Source organism: Hydra vulgaris, chromosome 14 (assembly GCF_038396675.1).
Source record: "Hydra vulgaris chromosome 14, alternate assembly HydraT2T_AEP".
NCBI classification, from domain to species: Eukaryota; Metazoa; Cnidaria; class Hydrozoa; order Anthoathecata; family Hydridae; genus Hydra; species Hydra vulgaris.
Window position 1 is genome coordinate 43,106,526 of NC_088933.1, and position 19,439 is coordinate 43,125,964.

Consider the following 19,439-nt stretch of genomic DNA (forward strand, 5'->3'; position numbering starts at 1 on the left):
AATATTCTCACAAGTACGGCAATCATCGGATATATTAAAAAACATTAACAACATCAAAAAAGTAATGCATTTCATCCTTTCATTTGGTTAGTAACTTTATTTAATGTCATAAATACCTCAAAAAAGGTTATATGATAAAGACACAGAAAAAAAAATTTACTCATTAACTTGAACAAAACTTGGCGGTATTGTTTTTCCTAATTTAAAAGTAAACATATGCACAAGTAAGAAAGTGGATTTAAGAGTTAGTGTATTTGCTTTAATTTATTATCATAGGAATTTATTATCATAAATTATCAATAATCTTCTATTTTTATTTGAAATCTTTGAGATCATAAAACATAATGGACGTAATTAAAGGTTCAGACCCTAAGATAACATATCAACATAATACACTACTAAATGCATCATATATTGATCACATAGCTATCTCAAAAATTACTTCTCTTAGGTATTACAACTGTTTTGTTGCCCCCTTTTCACCTCAGAATATGAGTGATCATTTGGCAGTATCAATTGTAATTGAACTCATCGGAAGATCTCTAAAAGAGAATATTCACAAAATGACAGACAAAATTAGCATTCCAAATTATGCTTGGAATAATCAACGTTTTATACAATTGTATAATGATTTCGTAAATAATAATATTAAAAGTCTTAGCCTTACAAATAACAATTACGATAAAGAACTTATCAAAATCTATAATTTGATTACAAAAAGTGCATCTGAGGCTCTTGGCCAACACTTATCTGAGAAAAAACAATCATTATATTCGAAATCTTGGTGGACTCCCGAGTTAAATAAGAGTAAAAAAGTTCTTACATTTCATTTTAAGAAATGGCGTGACACGGGTTTCGTAAAAGATTTAAGTTCGCACATTTTTAACCAATACCTAATGGCACGAAAAAATTTCCGAAACGCTGTTAAGAAAGCACAAAACTATAACCTTTACAAAAAATACATAAAAATCGAGATGTTAAAAAATACCAATCCAAAAACTTCTGGAATACTTTTAGAAATATACAGACTGATGCAAACTCAAAATTATTTACAATAAATAATAAAAAGGACAAGGAGTCAATCACAAGAGAATTCGCCGATAGTTTCGAAAAACGGTTGAACACTAAATCTATAACGCATACCGCGACGAGTTTTCAAGTTCCACCTTGTACAAAATTTGACTTTGTAATAATATCAGATGAAATTATAAGAACGGCTATCTCTTGCCTAAAATTAAACAAAACCAAAGATGCATTTGGAATCTCTGCAGAACATTTAAAATATTTGCGTTGTGAAGCCCTAATAGAATGGCTAAAAAAGTTCTTCACATTTTCTCTTAATCATGGTCAAACGCCAAAGTCGATGTCTACATCACTTATAATACCACTGGCTAAATCTTATAAAAAATCATTAACTGATCCAAATAACTACCGTGGTATCAGCATCATTCCAATCTTCACAAAACTAATCGAATATATAATCCCAATAACCTGTCCAGATCTAAAAGAAGCTCATCCTCTTCAATTCAGTTTCACCAAAAATAGCTCAACCCTACACGTCGAATTTGTTATTAGTGAAACAATTAAACACTACAACAACAACAACTCACCTGTTTATCTCTGTTCCCTCGATGCTGAAAAAGCTTTTGACAGCTGTAACTGGGACATTCTTTTTGAGAAACTGTACAATAATAAAAAATTACCACTGTATATTATTAATACAATATCGTCATTATACAGTGAAAGTAGTGCTTCTGTGTCTTATCTAGGTTGCAAATCATCTCCATTCTATCTAACGCAAGGAGTGAGACAGGGATCGATTCTCTCGCGTCATTTGTACAATCTTTACACTCAAAACCTACTAGAAACCTTACAAAATGAAAGTGTTGTTGGAACATCAATAAACGGAAACTACACGGGTGTTGTAGCATATGCTGATGACATTATACTTCTTAGTTCCACCCTCTCTGGCCTACAAAAGCTAATTAATATCTGTAACATTTACACAAAAGAAAATTGCATAAAATTGAATGCGGACAAAACCGAGTTTTTGGTCACCGGAAAACATCAAATTAAAAAATGCACGATAACACTCAACCACCAAAAAATAAAACTAGACAATAAACTTACTCCTCTAGGCTTTATATGGGACACAAAATATTCACCAATTGCCTCACTTAATTGTTTAAACATTAGTAACCGAATATCTTATTTCCGGGCAGTAATACAGTCTTTAATTCAAGCTGGAATTCGTTTTGTTCACCCAAACTCTATTGTCCAGTTATATAAAACTTTAGCTGTTCCAACAATAACGTATGGTCTTGAGCTTTGCAACCATAAAGAAATGTTATTGCAAAAGTTTGATATAGTAGGAAGAATTGCACTGAAGTCACTACTAAACGTTTCAAAACATAGTAAAAATTATATACATCCCCTATTTTGTATTGAAGATATATCTATAATTACGCAACAAAATAAGATAAACTTATTTATTCGCCTGTTGAAAAATAAAATGACATTTGATATTCTTAAGTCGCAGTTGAACAACGAATCAGGTCCACAACCTTTTGTAGATAGCGTCAAGGCTCTGTGCAATAGTCATAAATTAAATATAGAGAAACTAATGCAGCACAAAGAAAAAATAAAAATTACTGGTTTAAAAAATATAATTCCTGAAACGGATCTTAAAATCTTAAAATGTGCAGTTGAGTACTGGAACTCAAAAGAACAAAGAACAATCTTCAAGGATGTTCTTAAAAATAAAATTCCTAGATCCTAGAGATTTTTTTTGAAACTTTTTATTTACCTTACTTGTAATATATAGTGGGTGTTTAACAAATATATATAATAAAAATAAATGATATGGGAAAACTCAACCCAGCGTGACACAAGTGACGTGTTTAAGACAAGTTAAACACGTATTTAAACATATTAATAAATTGTATAGACGTTTAAGACGTTTTGTGCCCACTGAAGAGTCATAGAAGGATATTACTATTAATAGTATTAATATATACTTCATTTCTATTTCAATACAATATATATCAATAAAACGAAATATAAAATCAAAACAGGAAAAAGTAAACTCCCAATAACTTAAATTCTTAATAACTCAAACATCCAGTAACTCAGAGTTTTTTTTAATTTTTCAATATCAATTGATAGAAACTAAGATTAGAATTTAGAATAAGACGTGCATAAAGTGCATTTTTATATTTATAGTACATCATAAATATAAAAATGCACTTTATGCACGTCTTATTCTAAATTCTTATCTTAGTTTCTATCAATTGATATTGAAAAATTAAAAAAAACTCTGAGTTACTGGATGTTTGAGTTATTAAGAATTTAAGTTATTGGGAGTTTACTTTATCCTGTTTTGATTTTATATTTCATTTTATTGATATATATTGATATATAATTTACCTTTCAGATCAAATGATTAGATTATTATGTACTAAATTTATCTTTCAGATCAAAAAGATCAAAAAATTTTAATTACTCTGAAAATTATTTTTACTTGCCTATCTAAAAGTTTGAGTAATAAATATTTAGATAATTTGAACATTCACTCACTAAAATTATTTTCTTCATCATTTGGAATTTCTAGTTATTAGAAGTTTACTGTAAATACATTTCAGAAAAATTCTCCCAAAAAAAAAACATATTCTGTAGCATGTATCTAAAATGAAACAAGTTAAAGTAAAAACAAGTTTTCTTTACCTTTTGGCTGTTCCTCCTTTTAAGTGTTGAATGCGGTGGAGGTGGTATTTTTACTTTATTTTATAACCAGAAAGTTAAAGCTCTAAAACCTCTAAAAAGAAAGTATTTACCATTTACTAATTGTAAGTATTAACACAAATGATACAATATTAGTATTAATTAATTTTCAAGTTTCCCTTTTTATTGTACTGGTTTTTAATGTAAGTAGATATATTATTATTTACCAAGTAACGATGTCACACTGAACTTCTATTGGGACAGATACAGTTCATTATTCATGGTAAAGATAATTTATTTTAACTACTCCTGGTCAAGAGAGGTTCAGAATTATCACAATCACCCTGATAATGGTATTATATAACCCAGTACTACCTACTCCATGCCCTGCTGCCTTAAAGGGTTTGCTTTTCTTTAGACAACAGGCTAGGATGAATAAAGATTTAAAATTTCCTTGCATTGGTTGATAAAAGGCTAGAAATGCTATGTAATACTCATATTGTCATATGTTAACTGGATCCAGCTAAAATTTTACAACCTTGAGGCTCTTGGTTGGATAAAGACTGGAGATGGAGTGGTTTAAATCCATTGACCATACTTTCATGTGCTTCTGCTTAGCATCTCTTCACTCTATCACCCTTCTCTTTGTTCTGTATCGTTCTACTTCTCCTCATGACTGCACTCTTTTAGATGTGATTTCTGATGAAAAATCTTTCTTTTTAGTCTTCTGGTAAATATTGTTTTTATTGGTGACTTTAATGCTCATTACACTGAATGGCTCTAACACCATTAAGCCTGCTTGCACTAAAACTCATATCATTGTTATTTCTTTATCTTTTACTAAGATTGCTAACTTTGTGATCAGTTCACAAAAATCTGAAGTTAGGAAAACACTTCAGTATTCTATTTATTAATAGCAAGGTCTTTGAGTCTTTGATAAACAAATTTCTAACACCCTATTTCGATTCAAATAACGTATTGTTAGCCAATCGATATTATCAGTATTAAGTCATTTTACTAGTTAATTTGTTAATTAGATGGCAAACATATACAGAAAAACGTTAAAATGAATTTTTTGTCAAAAAAAAAAATGTGTAAAATATTAATTTCATCAAATATAATAAACACGGAAAATATGAGTTATACTTTAACCACCTTCTAGTTTACCTAGATAATACTTTAACCACGTTTTGTTAGGGGATCAACCTTCTGATGAAGCTCTCAAGGCAATAACTTTCATATCAACCATCTAACAAAGTTACCCTAAATTATTTAGTAAAGCACCTTTTACCTTATCATCTCCTTTTAACCAAAGTATAACTTCAAATCAAAACTTTGACTTAAAAATTTAAATTTCTAGCAAAACTCAATACATTCAATGCATAATATTTCAGATGTATTTTCAAACAGAAACTTATATTTTAGAGAATACCAGATTATTTTATCAAAAATTGTCTAAAATAAATTCCAAGAATATAAAAATCAAAAAAAAAAAATCATTTAAAAAGAAATTTTAAATATTTTTTTAATCTAAAATTAAAAAATGAATTAAAATATAAAAATATAAGCAAATAGATACTGAAGTTAATTTGCATAAACTAAAATCAATGCAAATGTGGAAAAATAGCATGTTAAGAATTTAACCTTAAAGTCTTTATTTCTTCTAAAACTTAAAGTTTAACTTTTAGAAGAGTTTTATAAAATACACATATAATCTATAGAAAACTTACATATTATATTGTCTATAACTCGTAATTTGAATATTTTAAAAAAAGGAAGCCCATCAAGGGGGAATCCATAAAATACGTATGTGTTAAACCACTGATTTTAGGTTCCCGACTTTCTACAGTACACTCCCATTTGCTATCGCATTTTTTTTCCTTCCCCGTCCTCCTCCGTCTCCCCCAACTCCGCGTACGAATGCAATACGTACTCGCTTGTACGCTTTTGCACATTTTTGAGCAATCCCCTCCACCATAACTGCATACGTACTTTTTGAAAGACCCCCAACATCAATGTTGAACTCAATTTCAGTACACTCTGGAACTTGAGAAAGAACTTTCAAAATTTCGTTTTTTAAAACAAAAATTAACATGCTATTTGACATCATGTATGTAGAAATTTTAGTAATCTTTGCATTAAATCTGCAAGGCTTCACCTTATAAAACTTTCAAAATCTCATTTGTTTATGCAGAGGACCGCCGATATTTAATAGCAAGTTTCTCCTTTAACAATAATGCTTTACTTTCAATTATATTAGAATTTGAAAACAAACTCTCATCAAAATATCTAATTGGGTCATAGTCTTTATCATTCGTGCTATTACTTTCATTGAAAACAAGTTCATTATTTAAGGAGCACAGTTTTGAATTTAATGTAGACAATTTTTGATTGAATGCTCTTTCATTATCATCTCAAAATTTTTATTTCTTGTTCCTCTCCCGCATTCATTGTTATATAAACTATCAAATATTGCATCGTGCAGCACTAATGTAAGTAAAGTTAAAAAATTGCTTAGTAGACAAAAACACGCTGTCAGAATTATTTCAGGTGCAGGTCGTTTTATACATTCTAAAGAACTCTTTAAAAATCATTACATACTAAATGTTTTTCAGTTGAACCTTTATCAAATTCTTATATTTGTGTACAAATTTCATAAAAAAGAAACTCCTATAATATTTAATACACTTTTCAATAAAATTAACCACGAGTACCCTACAAGATTTTCAAATTTTAATTATGAGCAACCTAAAATGCACTATTTGGTTACTCAATTTTCTATTGCCATCAGAGGTCCTAAAGACTTTATTAAATAACCAGCTGAAAATTGTTCTTCACTTTCTTTATTCAAACAAAAGCTAAAATAAAAACTTCTTAACGATGTTAATAAATTAAATTCTTTTTAAATTCTCCTATTAAATTATTTTTAATTTTTAGTTGTAATTATTATTATTATTTTTTTTTATCTTTTTTTTACGATTTTCTTTTAATTATAGATTAGTTACTGATCTTAACAGACTTGTAAAATTTGTATTTATTTTTTATATGGAACAAAGTAATTTTATCTTTACATTTTAATGATTGTACACGCTTGCTGATAAAAACACGTCGAGGCGTAGTGATAAGGCAAATAATGTCTTCTTTTAGCCCCGGTCATGTAAATTTTATTTATATAAAACGGCATTGTATTCTTTTTTTAATGACGAAATAAATAATTTTAGCGAATTTTTTCTTTATTTTCTTTTTTTTAATCACATAGCTTAGTATTTTATCTTTTTATAACTTTTTTTATTTATGTATTCATATATTTCATAAATAATTTCTTTATAAATTTTTATTAATATTTAAATTAATAACTAATACTAAAATTTTATACTTTTAATTGCACTAAATCAAATATGCTAAAATATATTAAATTTTTATTAAAATCTTAAAGTCATGGGAGCAAAGTTTGATTGGTTTATTTTAAGACACGGCTGCGAATATTATTGGTTGATTTTGAAAGTTTTATTTGTAGCAATTAAAAAAAAAATTCTATGTGTAGCATTGTGTTATCTCATGGGTTCATCCATCACGACGATCCGGGTTCGTATCCTACACTACGGAAATGATTTTAAATGTTTTTTAATGAAAGTTAATATTATTGTTGTATAATTGAAAGTTACATTGATTTTTATTATTTACATACATCGACTAATCGGCGCAGTGTTCATACATCCACTGATTTAGGGATAGGCGGAGTGAGTGTACATACATCTGTAAAAACAATAAGAATTAATTTTAGTAAAAATAAGAGCTTTTTCAAACTGTTACAATGAACAAATTTATTTATATTTATAAATATTAGGAAAATACGTAAAAGTACTCAGAGCCCGTTTTCCCATTTTAGGGAAAATTTGGCCAAGAGTTCAAAAAACTCTGTTAAAACGGTAAAAATTGACTTTGGTTGAAGAAGAAAAAGAGATTTTTCAAATTGTCTGAGTGAACAAATTTATTTACATTTATAAATATCAAAAAAAAAAAATGTAAAAATTTCTGCTTTTCCCTGAATCGGGGCTATTGGGCCAAAAACAAATAAAGCTCTATGAAAATAATTAAAATTAACTTTAGTTAAAGAACAAGTGCTTTTTCATATTTTCAGAGTAAACAAGTTTATACACATCTATAAAAACCCACAATATATGTAATAATCCCAGTGCTCGTTTACCCCTTTTGGGGCATTTGGGTTAACGACAATAAAGTTTATGTAAAAACAAAAAAATCAAACTTTAGTTAAAGAACGAGGGTTTTTTATAGAGTAAACAAATTCATATACATTTATAAAAATCCAAATTTTCAGGAAAGAAATATCTTCGTAAACAATAGAAATACAATGATTTGCTTTTTCCGACGACTGTTTGAAACACTCCATGTACTTTTTTTTTTTACTTAGTAGTTTTTCATTTAAATATAAAATGTGGAGGAAAAGAGTTACCCATTGCATTGATACAAGCTATCACTCTGATTGTTTCCCAGTTACCTGATTGATGACATCGGAGATACTTAACTCTTTTAGCAACTACTTTTTCAGGACGATAACCAAACTGCGTCCCAGTCTCATCCATATTTTTTTCAGGACGATAACCAAACTGCATCCCAGTCTCATCCATATTTCAAATGTTTTGCGGTTTCTGAAGTAGGTTGTTTTTCGTCCGCACATTTTTAAGAATGGAAAAATATTTCGACACTTTACCAACATTCATACACGGATGTCTAATAGCTGCTGTACCTTCTGGTTGACGTCAAGTTAAATCTTTGTATCTTTTGCAGATTCCACGCCACCATTTTTATGTAGGAGTTCCATTCTTGTATAATTTTTTATGTTTAAAAGCAATTTTTTATGTTTATAATCAATATATTCAGCATATTTTAGAATTTGCAATTGACCAAATCCGATTCATAAAGCTGCCCGATTATATGCAAAATCAATTAATTTCTTTTTTTCTACTTTACCTAAAATAGTTGGATATCCAGGTTTGTCTCCCATTTTCTTTACTCCAAATAATTTAAACTTGTAACAAACAACTTGGAATGTCAAAAGCTTTACATGCTACTCGCTGTGAAACTCCATTTTTTATAGCTTTAATTACAGATATAATTGATTCACCAGTCCATAAACCGTTTTCCACGTTTGCTTCTATTTTTTTTAATTCTTGTTGAATTTTCAAATTTTTTAGTTTTATTATTTTTTTCCATTGTAAGTAAAGTTCAAAAAAACACCCTGAAAATTTAATTACAAATGGTTATGACTGTCTAAAAATAAATGTCTATGTTTCTATGATTATATGATATATATGTACTCTTTCATTACAATCATATACATGTAATTTTATACACATGGTACATACACTCATGGTTTAGATGGTTTAAACATAAAGGCCTCTATGGTTTTCTTTTACATCATTTTTGGTAAAATGATATTATAGAATATTTAAAGAAAGTTTTCAAAACTGGACGCCCTTCCTACAAACATGTTAACGTAAACATTTTAAAAGTATTTTTATAGTGACGCTGTCGCTGGAATGACAGCAAGGTTTTTCAAAGAATTTCTACCCTATCGTTATTGTTATCTTATATATGAAACTAATAAGCAAAATAGCGAAGCAAACCAAATAAATAAGACCATTTTTTTTTCTTAGATAGAAAAAAAATGGTCCAATTTACTTTTATTTATTACTAATAAAACAGGAATTGAATGAAACAAAAAAAGATGGTACTCTTGAGTTACTAATACAGAGAAGTTAATCTTTAATAGTTTTAAAAAAATTTTCCCACCCACCCTGAGCTTATTTAGACCCCCTTACCCGGTTTATAAAACTTTACTTGTTATAAACAAAGAAATCTCAAGTCTAAAAGAATTTTCTGTTATTATTATCTATTTTTTGAGACCGGTTTAGGTCTCAAAAATTAAAAAATAATAACTGAAATATAATAATTGTTCATACTTAACCGGGGGTGAATTGAGTTATTAAAATAGAGATGTATAGACTCAGTTTTATTTTAAAAATAAATTAGAGCCTATACGTCTTGTCTTGAATAGTTTAGTAATTACAACTGTTTGGACTGTGGTCTTTCCAAAAACAGCAATAAAATATATTGTCAAATTTACATCATTAATAGATAAATTTAATGAAAAAATTTAGAACCATAAGTGATTGTCAATAAATTACGCAACGCTAAATTTACTTTTAAAAAAGAAGTAGTAGATCTTAAAGTAGATCTAGAAGTAGATCTGAAGCTTTATTACGCTTTTTTCTATACTTAACAACTTTTCACTCATTAAATTAATTTTAATGCATAATAAACTGTTGTTTTTGTATTTTTTTAATGCTAATTCACCTCCCCAAGTTCCAGAAGGCTAGTGGCCAGACGAGAAGACTACTTAATTGTGGTTATAACCCTCTTCTAACTCTATAACTTTAATACACGAACCATTACAAACAAAAGCCGATGCGCGGAGAAACAAGTTGAGCGCGGTACTATCAGGGACATGGTGGGAATTGCACTCGGAACCTCTCGCTTGTGAAGCGAGTGCTCCACCACGACACCACTACACCTACACCGCTATGACCATTGGCCAACAATTGATTTTTTTTTTTTTTTTTTTTTTTTTTTTTCGTAAGTTTTTGTTTACATTTGACGTAATATATATAAATAACATATTTTTTTTCAAATACAAACAAGGCTTCTAAAAGAAGTTGGTTGAAAGTTGGTTCTAAAAGAAGTTGGTTGAGACAATTATTGGTAAAAAACATCAATATTTAATAAAGTTGTTTACCATCATTTTCTAGATTTCATTATTTAATCACTTTTTACGCGCCATAACATGTTTTATATAATGGAGCATTTATTATTTAATTTAGTTTGGCATTTAATAGTTTATAAAATTGAACCTAATCGGTAATTCATAGTCAGAATGTAATAACTATTAGAATACCATAGCAGATATAAACAATCTATCTTTATTTTTTTTACCAAAAATATTTTTAAGAGTTCTCACCTTGATACGCGAGGAACTTCCAGTTAGGCAACATACCGTAATATTGTAAGTGTTATTGCTAGTTCAGAAGATGAAGTTACTAATTTTGCTCCTTCTTTTTTAATTGAATTTTCATTTCAGTTTCCCTCTTACTTCACCAAAATTACTCATAAATACCCCTCAAAGTTTTCAACTAATAATTTTGTTGTTCCAAGATCTTATTTGAAGCTCAGTGCATTTAAAATTGAATACTGTGGACCATTTATGTGGAAAAGTTTTTTAAAAAATGTTATTAAAAATAAAACTCTTCTAAACTTCTCCCAAGAATAATTCAAAAGAGAATTTAAGCGATTTCTATTAGTGAATAATTTCGATCTTAAAAAAGCTACTTACTTATTTTTGTCTTGATTTGGTTCTTATTTTCTTTTTATAAAAAAGAAAAATAAATTACTATAAGAAAAAATATATATCTTACTATACATTTTACAACTTGTAATATATTGTGTATTACTATGTAATTTTTAACTTGTAAATTTTTAACTTTTAATTTTTAACTTGTTACATAAACTTGAAGGCCACAATATAAACGGAACTCGGCGATATGACAATATACGTCCTCTTTTTGCTCCTACCATTTATAATATATGTATTTTCTTTCTTATTGTAAATTTTATTAAATGGCGAAATGTATAAATAAAGAAATAAAATTTGTATTTAGAATTGTGGAGAAAGTTGTAAATAAAGGAAGAAAAATGATTATAAAATATACTGGTCACTTGCTTTTAAAATTTAGCCTAATAAACTTGTTAAACTCTTTTAATCAACTGACAAATCAAGTTTTTGTTTAGGTGTAATAAATAAGGGGACAAAAGAAAAGAAGGAGGGGGAGAATCGGGGTAATAATAAACAAGAGAGTAAGAATTTTTACATTTATTTCTATAAATGAGTTATTATTTTAAAATTTTTAAGACCCTAAACCTTACTCAAAAATTTAAAAATAATAACTAAAAATTGTTTCTTTTAGTTTTTAGAGTTTCTTGTTCATTACAAGTAAAATTGAGGATGCTGAATCCAAAAAGGACTCAGGCTTTATATCTCTATCTTTTCTCGTCTCTGGTGTCCAGAAGCTCTAAACATGTTGGTTGACTTATGATGTGCAAAAAAAAAATTAATGACTTTAAACTTATTGCTTTTAAGCCCAGAGTCTCGGAGTCCTTTCCCCCATTTAAGATATATCTAAGAAACCCGGTTTCAAAAACTAAAAGTTTCAAATTTTTTCCCATTAGTAGTCCACAAGTTTTTATATATTTTTAGAGTTCTTGGATAATAAAAAAAAACTATGAAAAAGTAACCTTTTTGCGACTTTCAAACCGGAGTCTTTTTTGGGACTCCGCATCCCCGAGTAAAATTTAATAAACGAGGAGAGAGGTCTTACCAAGCTTAGAGTTTTTAAGATGTTGTCCAGAATATTTTAGTTAGAGTTGTTACAAAGAAATTTAGAGTGGTTTTTTTCAAGTCTCCTTTTTTAAGAGATATAATAAATTTTAAATTTCAAACTTTATTACCATTGGTAATATTTCTTATCATCCTAGGTAATAATCCTCATATGATTGTAGGTTCAATAACGTTTAGTTCTTATATCAATATTTCTATATATTAGAATTAGAAAAAATAATCATCTTATAAAACATGTTAATTCTTATTTAATTGATCTTCCTTCTCCATCAAATATAAATTACTTTTTTTTCGATGAAGAAAAAAAAACATAGCCCTAATAAAGATCCAAAATTAAATTATGGATCTTTATTAGGGCTATGATTTTTAATTAAACTAATTAATGGTAATTTCTTGGCTATGCATTATTGTGGAAAATTCTTGGCTATGCATTATTGTGTAGATATAATTTTAGCTTTTAAACCAATAGTTCATATATGTAGAAACGTAAGTTTTGGGTTTTTATTAAAATCAATTCATGCTGATGGAGCTTCTATATTTTATAATTGTGTTTATATTCATATAAGCAAAGACTTGTACCTGGGGCCATCAGAAGAGCCAATTTGATTTTGAGGTATAATTATATTTTTATTAATGATGATTACTGCTTAATAGGTTATGTATTATCTTTAGTACAAATGTCTTTTTGAGAGGCTACTATTGCTACAAAATTCTTATCTGCTGCTCCTAATATAAAAAATGATATAGTTCAATGAATATGAGGTGAATTTAGTGTGAATATTGTTACTTTAGGTAGATTTTTTAACTTACATTGTTTATTTCTGTTTGTATTAACATCTTTAATTTTAGTTTATATAGGATCATTTCATTGTGTTGGATCTAGTGATCTTTTAGATACTAATTTTGATAAAGTTCAATTTGATTGATATTTTGCGATAAAAGATGTTTATGAATTTTTAATATTCAAGTTTTTATTATTATTTATAATGTTTTTTTATTCTTAAACTCTAGGAGACCCATAAAATTTTGTAAATGCTAATTCATTAGTAACACCCTGTTCATATAATGCAAGATATTTTTTATTTGCTTTTACCATACTCTAGTCAGTTCGTAATAAAATAAAAAATAAAATAAAATAGGGGAAGTTTTAGCTTTAATTTTAAGTATAATAGTTTATTTATCATTCCATTCTTACAAACCAATAAATTTTTTTCTCTAACTTTTAGACTTATAGAAAAATTAATGTACTGAATGTTTATAGCAAATTTTACTTTATTAACTTTGCTGGGTTCTAATTCTATTGAAAATATATTTACTAATATAATTTCTTGTTTTTTCATTTTTTTTATTTTTTATTTATTATTCCAAGAGTAGGAAAATTAGAAAATTATTTATTTTTTCAAAAAATAAGTGTATAATTGAATCACATGCTGAATGTTTCAACCAATCACAAAGAGATAGAAGCTTTATATATAATTTTTGGAGCATTTTCTGGAATGATAGAAACTGCTTTAAGTATATTAATTAAAATTGAACTTTCAGCACCAGGAAGGGTTTTAGGAGATGATCATTTAAATAATGTCATAGTAACAGTTTATGCTTTTTTAATGATATTTTCCCTAGTTATGCTAGTTTTAATAGGAGGTTTGGAAATTAATTTGAATTTATACACAAAGGAGCACCAGATATAGCTTACTAAAGGCCAAAACTAAAATAGCAATTAAAAGAAATCTAATAAAAAATGGTTGATCAGTTAAATGAAAAGGATTAAATCCACATTTATAAATAGAAACGTTTTCTTTATCAAGAAATTCAAAAGAAAGAAGAATTGAAAAAAAATAAAACAACAAAACTAAGACGAAAGCTAATCAATAAAAAAATTTCGTTAAAATAAACGATTCTAGAAAATTTCAAATATATTAAAAAAAATTATGGCATTATATTTATTTTTTTATTGCTTTTGGATCACTATGGAAAATTTCAAATCAAATGTAATAACAGTTCACAAATATCAAACAGGGAACGTTTATTTAACTTCAAACGTTACTTTAATAGCTCTAAAACGTTCACCACAAACACTCAATAACGAACACGGAAGTTTACCCAACGTTTTTCTTTCTTTAAATTTTTAAACGTATAAATGTATAGGTTTAAGCGGGCTTTTTGTTTAAAGCTACATTTGCTAGTTTTTGTATAATGTATGGCTTTCTAAGCTTACATAAAACTTATTTATTTAACAAATGTTAAATAAGTAATTAAGTTAAAACTTATTCGTACTTAAGTACAATTTCACTATGTTTTACCACTGAACTACACCTATTCAAGTTTTTTTAAGAGCCCATGATTTAATAATTATCTTCAATCATAAGGTGCGCAATTGGCTAAGCTGACTATAATTAACAAAAATTAATGCTAAAAAATAATACTTCATGCAATAAAAAATTACTAGTTAGTGCTTTAAAGGGAACTATCAAAAATTATTATAGCTTATTATAAAAATTATTATATAAATTATATAGCTTTTAGTAAATGGTATAAACATTTACATCAGTATAAGTTAAACTTGCTTGCAAAATAACATCAACAACATAAAAAATAAATATGTGTTGTTTCAGTAAAAAAGTACAGCTGTTACCACTGAAAACAGAAAAAATATGCACTTGTCTTTTTTAAAGTGCAGTTTACAATATTTCATCAAAAATAAAACTATTTTTTCTTAATAAAAATTTTCTTATTGAAAACTTAATTTTTTTTAAATTAAAAACAAAATCAATTTGTAAAATTTATATTATATACATTTATAAAAGACTTAAACTGTTATAAACTGTCAATTCTATATATAACAGTTTTATATTTAACCACTAAAATAGACACCATAAAAGCTGATACAAATTACAATAAATGAACATATTATTAAATAATACTCTGGTATCATACCAGACGTCATAAAACGTTGCCTTGCATAGCTATAACAGAAAACTAAATAAATAGCCCATCTAAATTCAGAGCAATTTCCAAGTTAGATAAATTGTCTAACTTTTAGTCTTCAAGACAACCTAGTATTTGTAACAAATTTTTGTTTATTATAAATAAACATATTGCATGAAAAATTTGTGATCTCTGAATGACAAACCGTTTTCATCAGAAGCATCAGAATCTTTATCAGATTGAAAAGGAAACTCTTTTCCGAGTTGCAGTAACTTGAAAACAACTGTTGCTTTATTAAGATTTGATTAAAAACAAGTATGGGTACAAAAAATGGGGTAACTGGACCTCATTATTTCAATTTAGTCTGCTCTATCAACTTAATAATTTTTATCAAAACTTTTCTATAAAAAAAAACTCTTACCAAGTTCAATCAATTAAGCTGCTTTTCATGCTGAATTTGGCAATTTACTTATGTACCTGTTGTTTGAGCCGAAAATTGATACTTAATGCAAATGGAAACCGTTAAGATCATATTTACAAAAGGTGATAAAAGTATAAATTGTTTCTATTCACATATAAAAACGTCGCGAAAATATAAAAAATAAAGCAAAAATGGTCAATACATACGAAATAAAAATTCCAAAGGGAAGAAATAGTGTCATTTATTTAAGAAACAAAAACACATGTTTTTTTTGAGATAAAATAAAAAGATAAACTTAAGAATAAAAAAATAGTTATATAAATTAAGGAAAATATAAATTAAGGAAATATATATAAATTATATTAATTATTAAAATATTAAAACTATATAAATCAAAGAAAAGTGATTAATTTTTTTTATTTATATTTGTTATTTTAAATTTATATTTTTTAAATGGAAACTAATCGATTATTTAGGAATAATTTTGATAATAGCGCTTTTAATAATATTGACATAAATAATCTTGAACCTTTCCTAATAAACAAATATATACTGCTAAAAAATCAATCAGATATAAATATCAAATTTTATAATGATGATGAGGGATTATTAAATATAAGTCCTTATTACTATAGTTCAGATATCTCAAGTATTACTGCTGACACAAATTCACCTGCATTATCTATCCTACACCTTATTATAAAGAGTCTCAAAAAAATTTTTGAGAAAATTAAACAATTTTTATTTAGTGTCAAAATTAACTTTCAAATTATGTCTAACCAAAACATAGTGCCGCAAAAAGGAAATTGAAAACAATTCTAATTTTCAACTTAATAATTATAAAGTTTTTTATCAAATTAGAGACTCTGAAAAAACAGGTGGAGGATTGTGCATTTTTATCCACAACTCTTTAGATTCCTAACTACGCAAAAATTATTTTGCTGTTTCGCACAATTTTGAATCAATTGTTGTAAACAGTTGTAAATTTTGAATCAATTGAAGTTTTGAATTTTGAATCAATTGAAACAAAACTTGCAAGAACGTAGTTGTTCACATCAAATACAGGCCTTCCGGTAATAAAGAAGCATTTAATAAAGAAATTAAAAGCTTAATTATAAGCGAAGAACATGTGGCAAATGCGTTTACTTTGTAGGCGATCTGAATTAAGATTTGCCTTAACACAACAAAAACAAAGACGTCAAATCTTCTTTCAATATTATGTTTCAAAATGGATTTATTCCAACTATAAATAAACCTACTCGAATTACAAAAAATACTGCAACTTTAATTGATCAAATTATAAAAAATAATTTCAAAAACATAAAAATTAAAACTAGAATATTTATTACCTAATAGAATTATTTATTAATATTGATTAAATATTTTCTGATCATTTTCCGGTTTTTATAACAGTCCAATAGTCGTTAAATAAACATTCTAAAAAAGTAAAAACTAAAAAACGAGTAATTAAGGACGCTTCTCTTGTGACATTTTTATTAACATTTTATCGATAACAAACTGGGAATCTGTTTTGAAAACAAAAAATGATAATGAAGCTTATGATAAGTTCTATCATATACATGAATGTCACTACAATAAAGCATTCCCAATTACAACTAAATTTATTAAAATAAAAACTCTACAAAATCCCTGGATAACACCCGTAATCAAAAAATCTTCGAAAAAAAAGCTACGATTGTATGAGAATTCATTAAAAAAAGAACTTTTAAAAATGAAACAAACTATAATCGTCTTTTTGAGACGATTGTAAAGCGCTCAAAAAAGTTTCACAGTAGTAGCTAATTGTTAAAAGACAAAAATGATATACAAAAAACTTGGAGCATAATAAAAGAGGTTATAGGTAAAAAAAAAATATGAATATTAGTCGTTTACCAAAAAGACTAATTATAAATGACTGTGAAATTATTAACGACGCAATAATTGCTTATTTGTTTAACCATGCATTTGTTAGCACCGGTCCAAGTTTAGCATCAAAAATAAAAAAAAAGTAAAACTTGCTTCAAATTATACCTAAACTCTTATAATAATACAATGGACAATAATATGCTAACAGAAACAGAATTGCTTGATGCCATGTACTTACTAATACCAAATAAAGGTAATGGAGTTGATGATGTAAGCAGTAATGTAGTAATTAAATCAATGCCTTATTTAAAAAATTCCGCTTTTGCATATATTTACGCTCTCTTTAAACCAAGGAATCTTTCCCGATAAACTTAAAGTTGCAAGGGTAATACCTTTACTTAAATCAGGAGATAAGACTATTGTCTCCAATTACAGGCCTATCTCCATACTATCATGCTTTTCAAAGTTATTAGAACATATTATGTATAAAAGATTGCATTACTTTTTAGATGTAAACAATATTCTCTATACTAAGCAATTTGGATTTAAAAAGAGCCACTCTACTGATCAGGCTATTGTTCATCTTGTTCATGATACCTTTAATCATTTGATAAAAATAAATATACATTAGGTGTGTTTATTGATCTTAGTAAGGCTTTTGACACTGTTAATCATTACATTTTATTAACAAAATTAGAAAACCATGGTATTAAACATATAAATATTGCGTAGTTTAAAAGCTATTTGTCAAATAGAAAACAATACATTTCATATAATGAAGGTAAAACAACTAATATGAACATAACATGTGTGGTTCCACAGGGATCTATATTAGGACCACTCCTATTTCTCATACCCAGTATTCAAAATAAATCAGAATAGATATCTAACCAGATTTTCAAATAACAGTTATATTCAACCCAAAAGCTATTTAGCGGCGACTGAATTTTCAATTTCTACTAGAAAGCCGAAATTATGGAATAAAATATAAACTAATGAACTTAAAACAATTGCTACGCTTAGTGAGTTTGAAGTATTTAATTGAAGCAAAAACTACTGATGAACGACCTAGCGCTCAGCTTTTTCTGAAGTTTTAATGATTGCTACTGTTAAACATACTCAACAATTAGAGGTTTGTCATTATCGGTTTAACAATCTTAGAAAAGGATTGTGCCACTTTTTTTTTTTTTTTTTTTTTTTTTGTTTTATTCAATTTTTTTTTGTTCTTTAATCCTTACAAACTCGTAAAATATAATAGAATCTTTACAGAGTAAGTATAATTAAAAAAAAAAAAATTTACAAAGTTACGTTGTACAAAAAAATATATAAAGTAAAACTGTAAAGTATTAAAAATTACTTCAAAGAACGCGGAAAACTTGCAGAAGACCGACGGTCTTGTCATCAAGAAACCGCTATGCGTTACTAATATTTTTGGATGCTTTTGTTTAAAATAAGTTTATATATATACTTTTTTAAAAAAAACAAAAAAATGTTATCGGTTTTTGGCAGAATAAGAATAAAAATCCAAAATGCAAAAAACAAAGTATGCAGACAAAAAGAAGTTTTTAATTTTATTTCAATACACATTAATATAAGTAGGTACACAATTTGCTAAATAGGTAAATTGCTAAATAGGTAATATATAGTCGTTCGAGTGTTGATAAATAAGCCTATTATTTGCTTTTGTATTTTTGTTATTTCTGTTGTTTTTGAGTTATTTAGAGTTTTTTGGGTTATTTAGAGTTTTTAGAGTTATTAGAGTTTACATTAGTTTCGGAACAAAGTTAGTTTTATACATAGTTTTAAATGTTTTTGGGTTAATAAAATTTTATAAAGTTGTTATTGTTTAAAATGAAACCTTTTAATAACGTTTTCAGAGTATTTAAGTTATTCGAGTTTTCCAGTTGAGTATTTTTTGATATTAATTTATTATATAGATAAGGACCACGGTACGAAGTGGAAAAATGCGAGAGATTTGTTTTTTTAAAAGGTACGTTGAAGTTTCCCGTTCCTCTGGTATGGTATCAATTT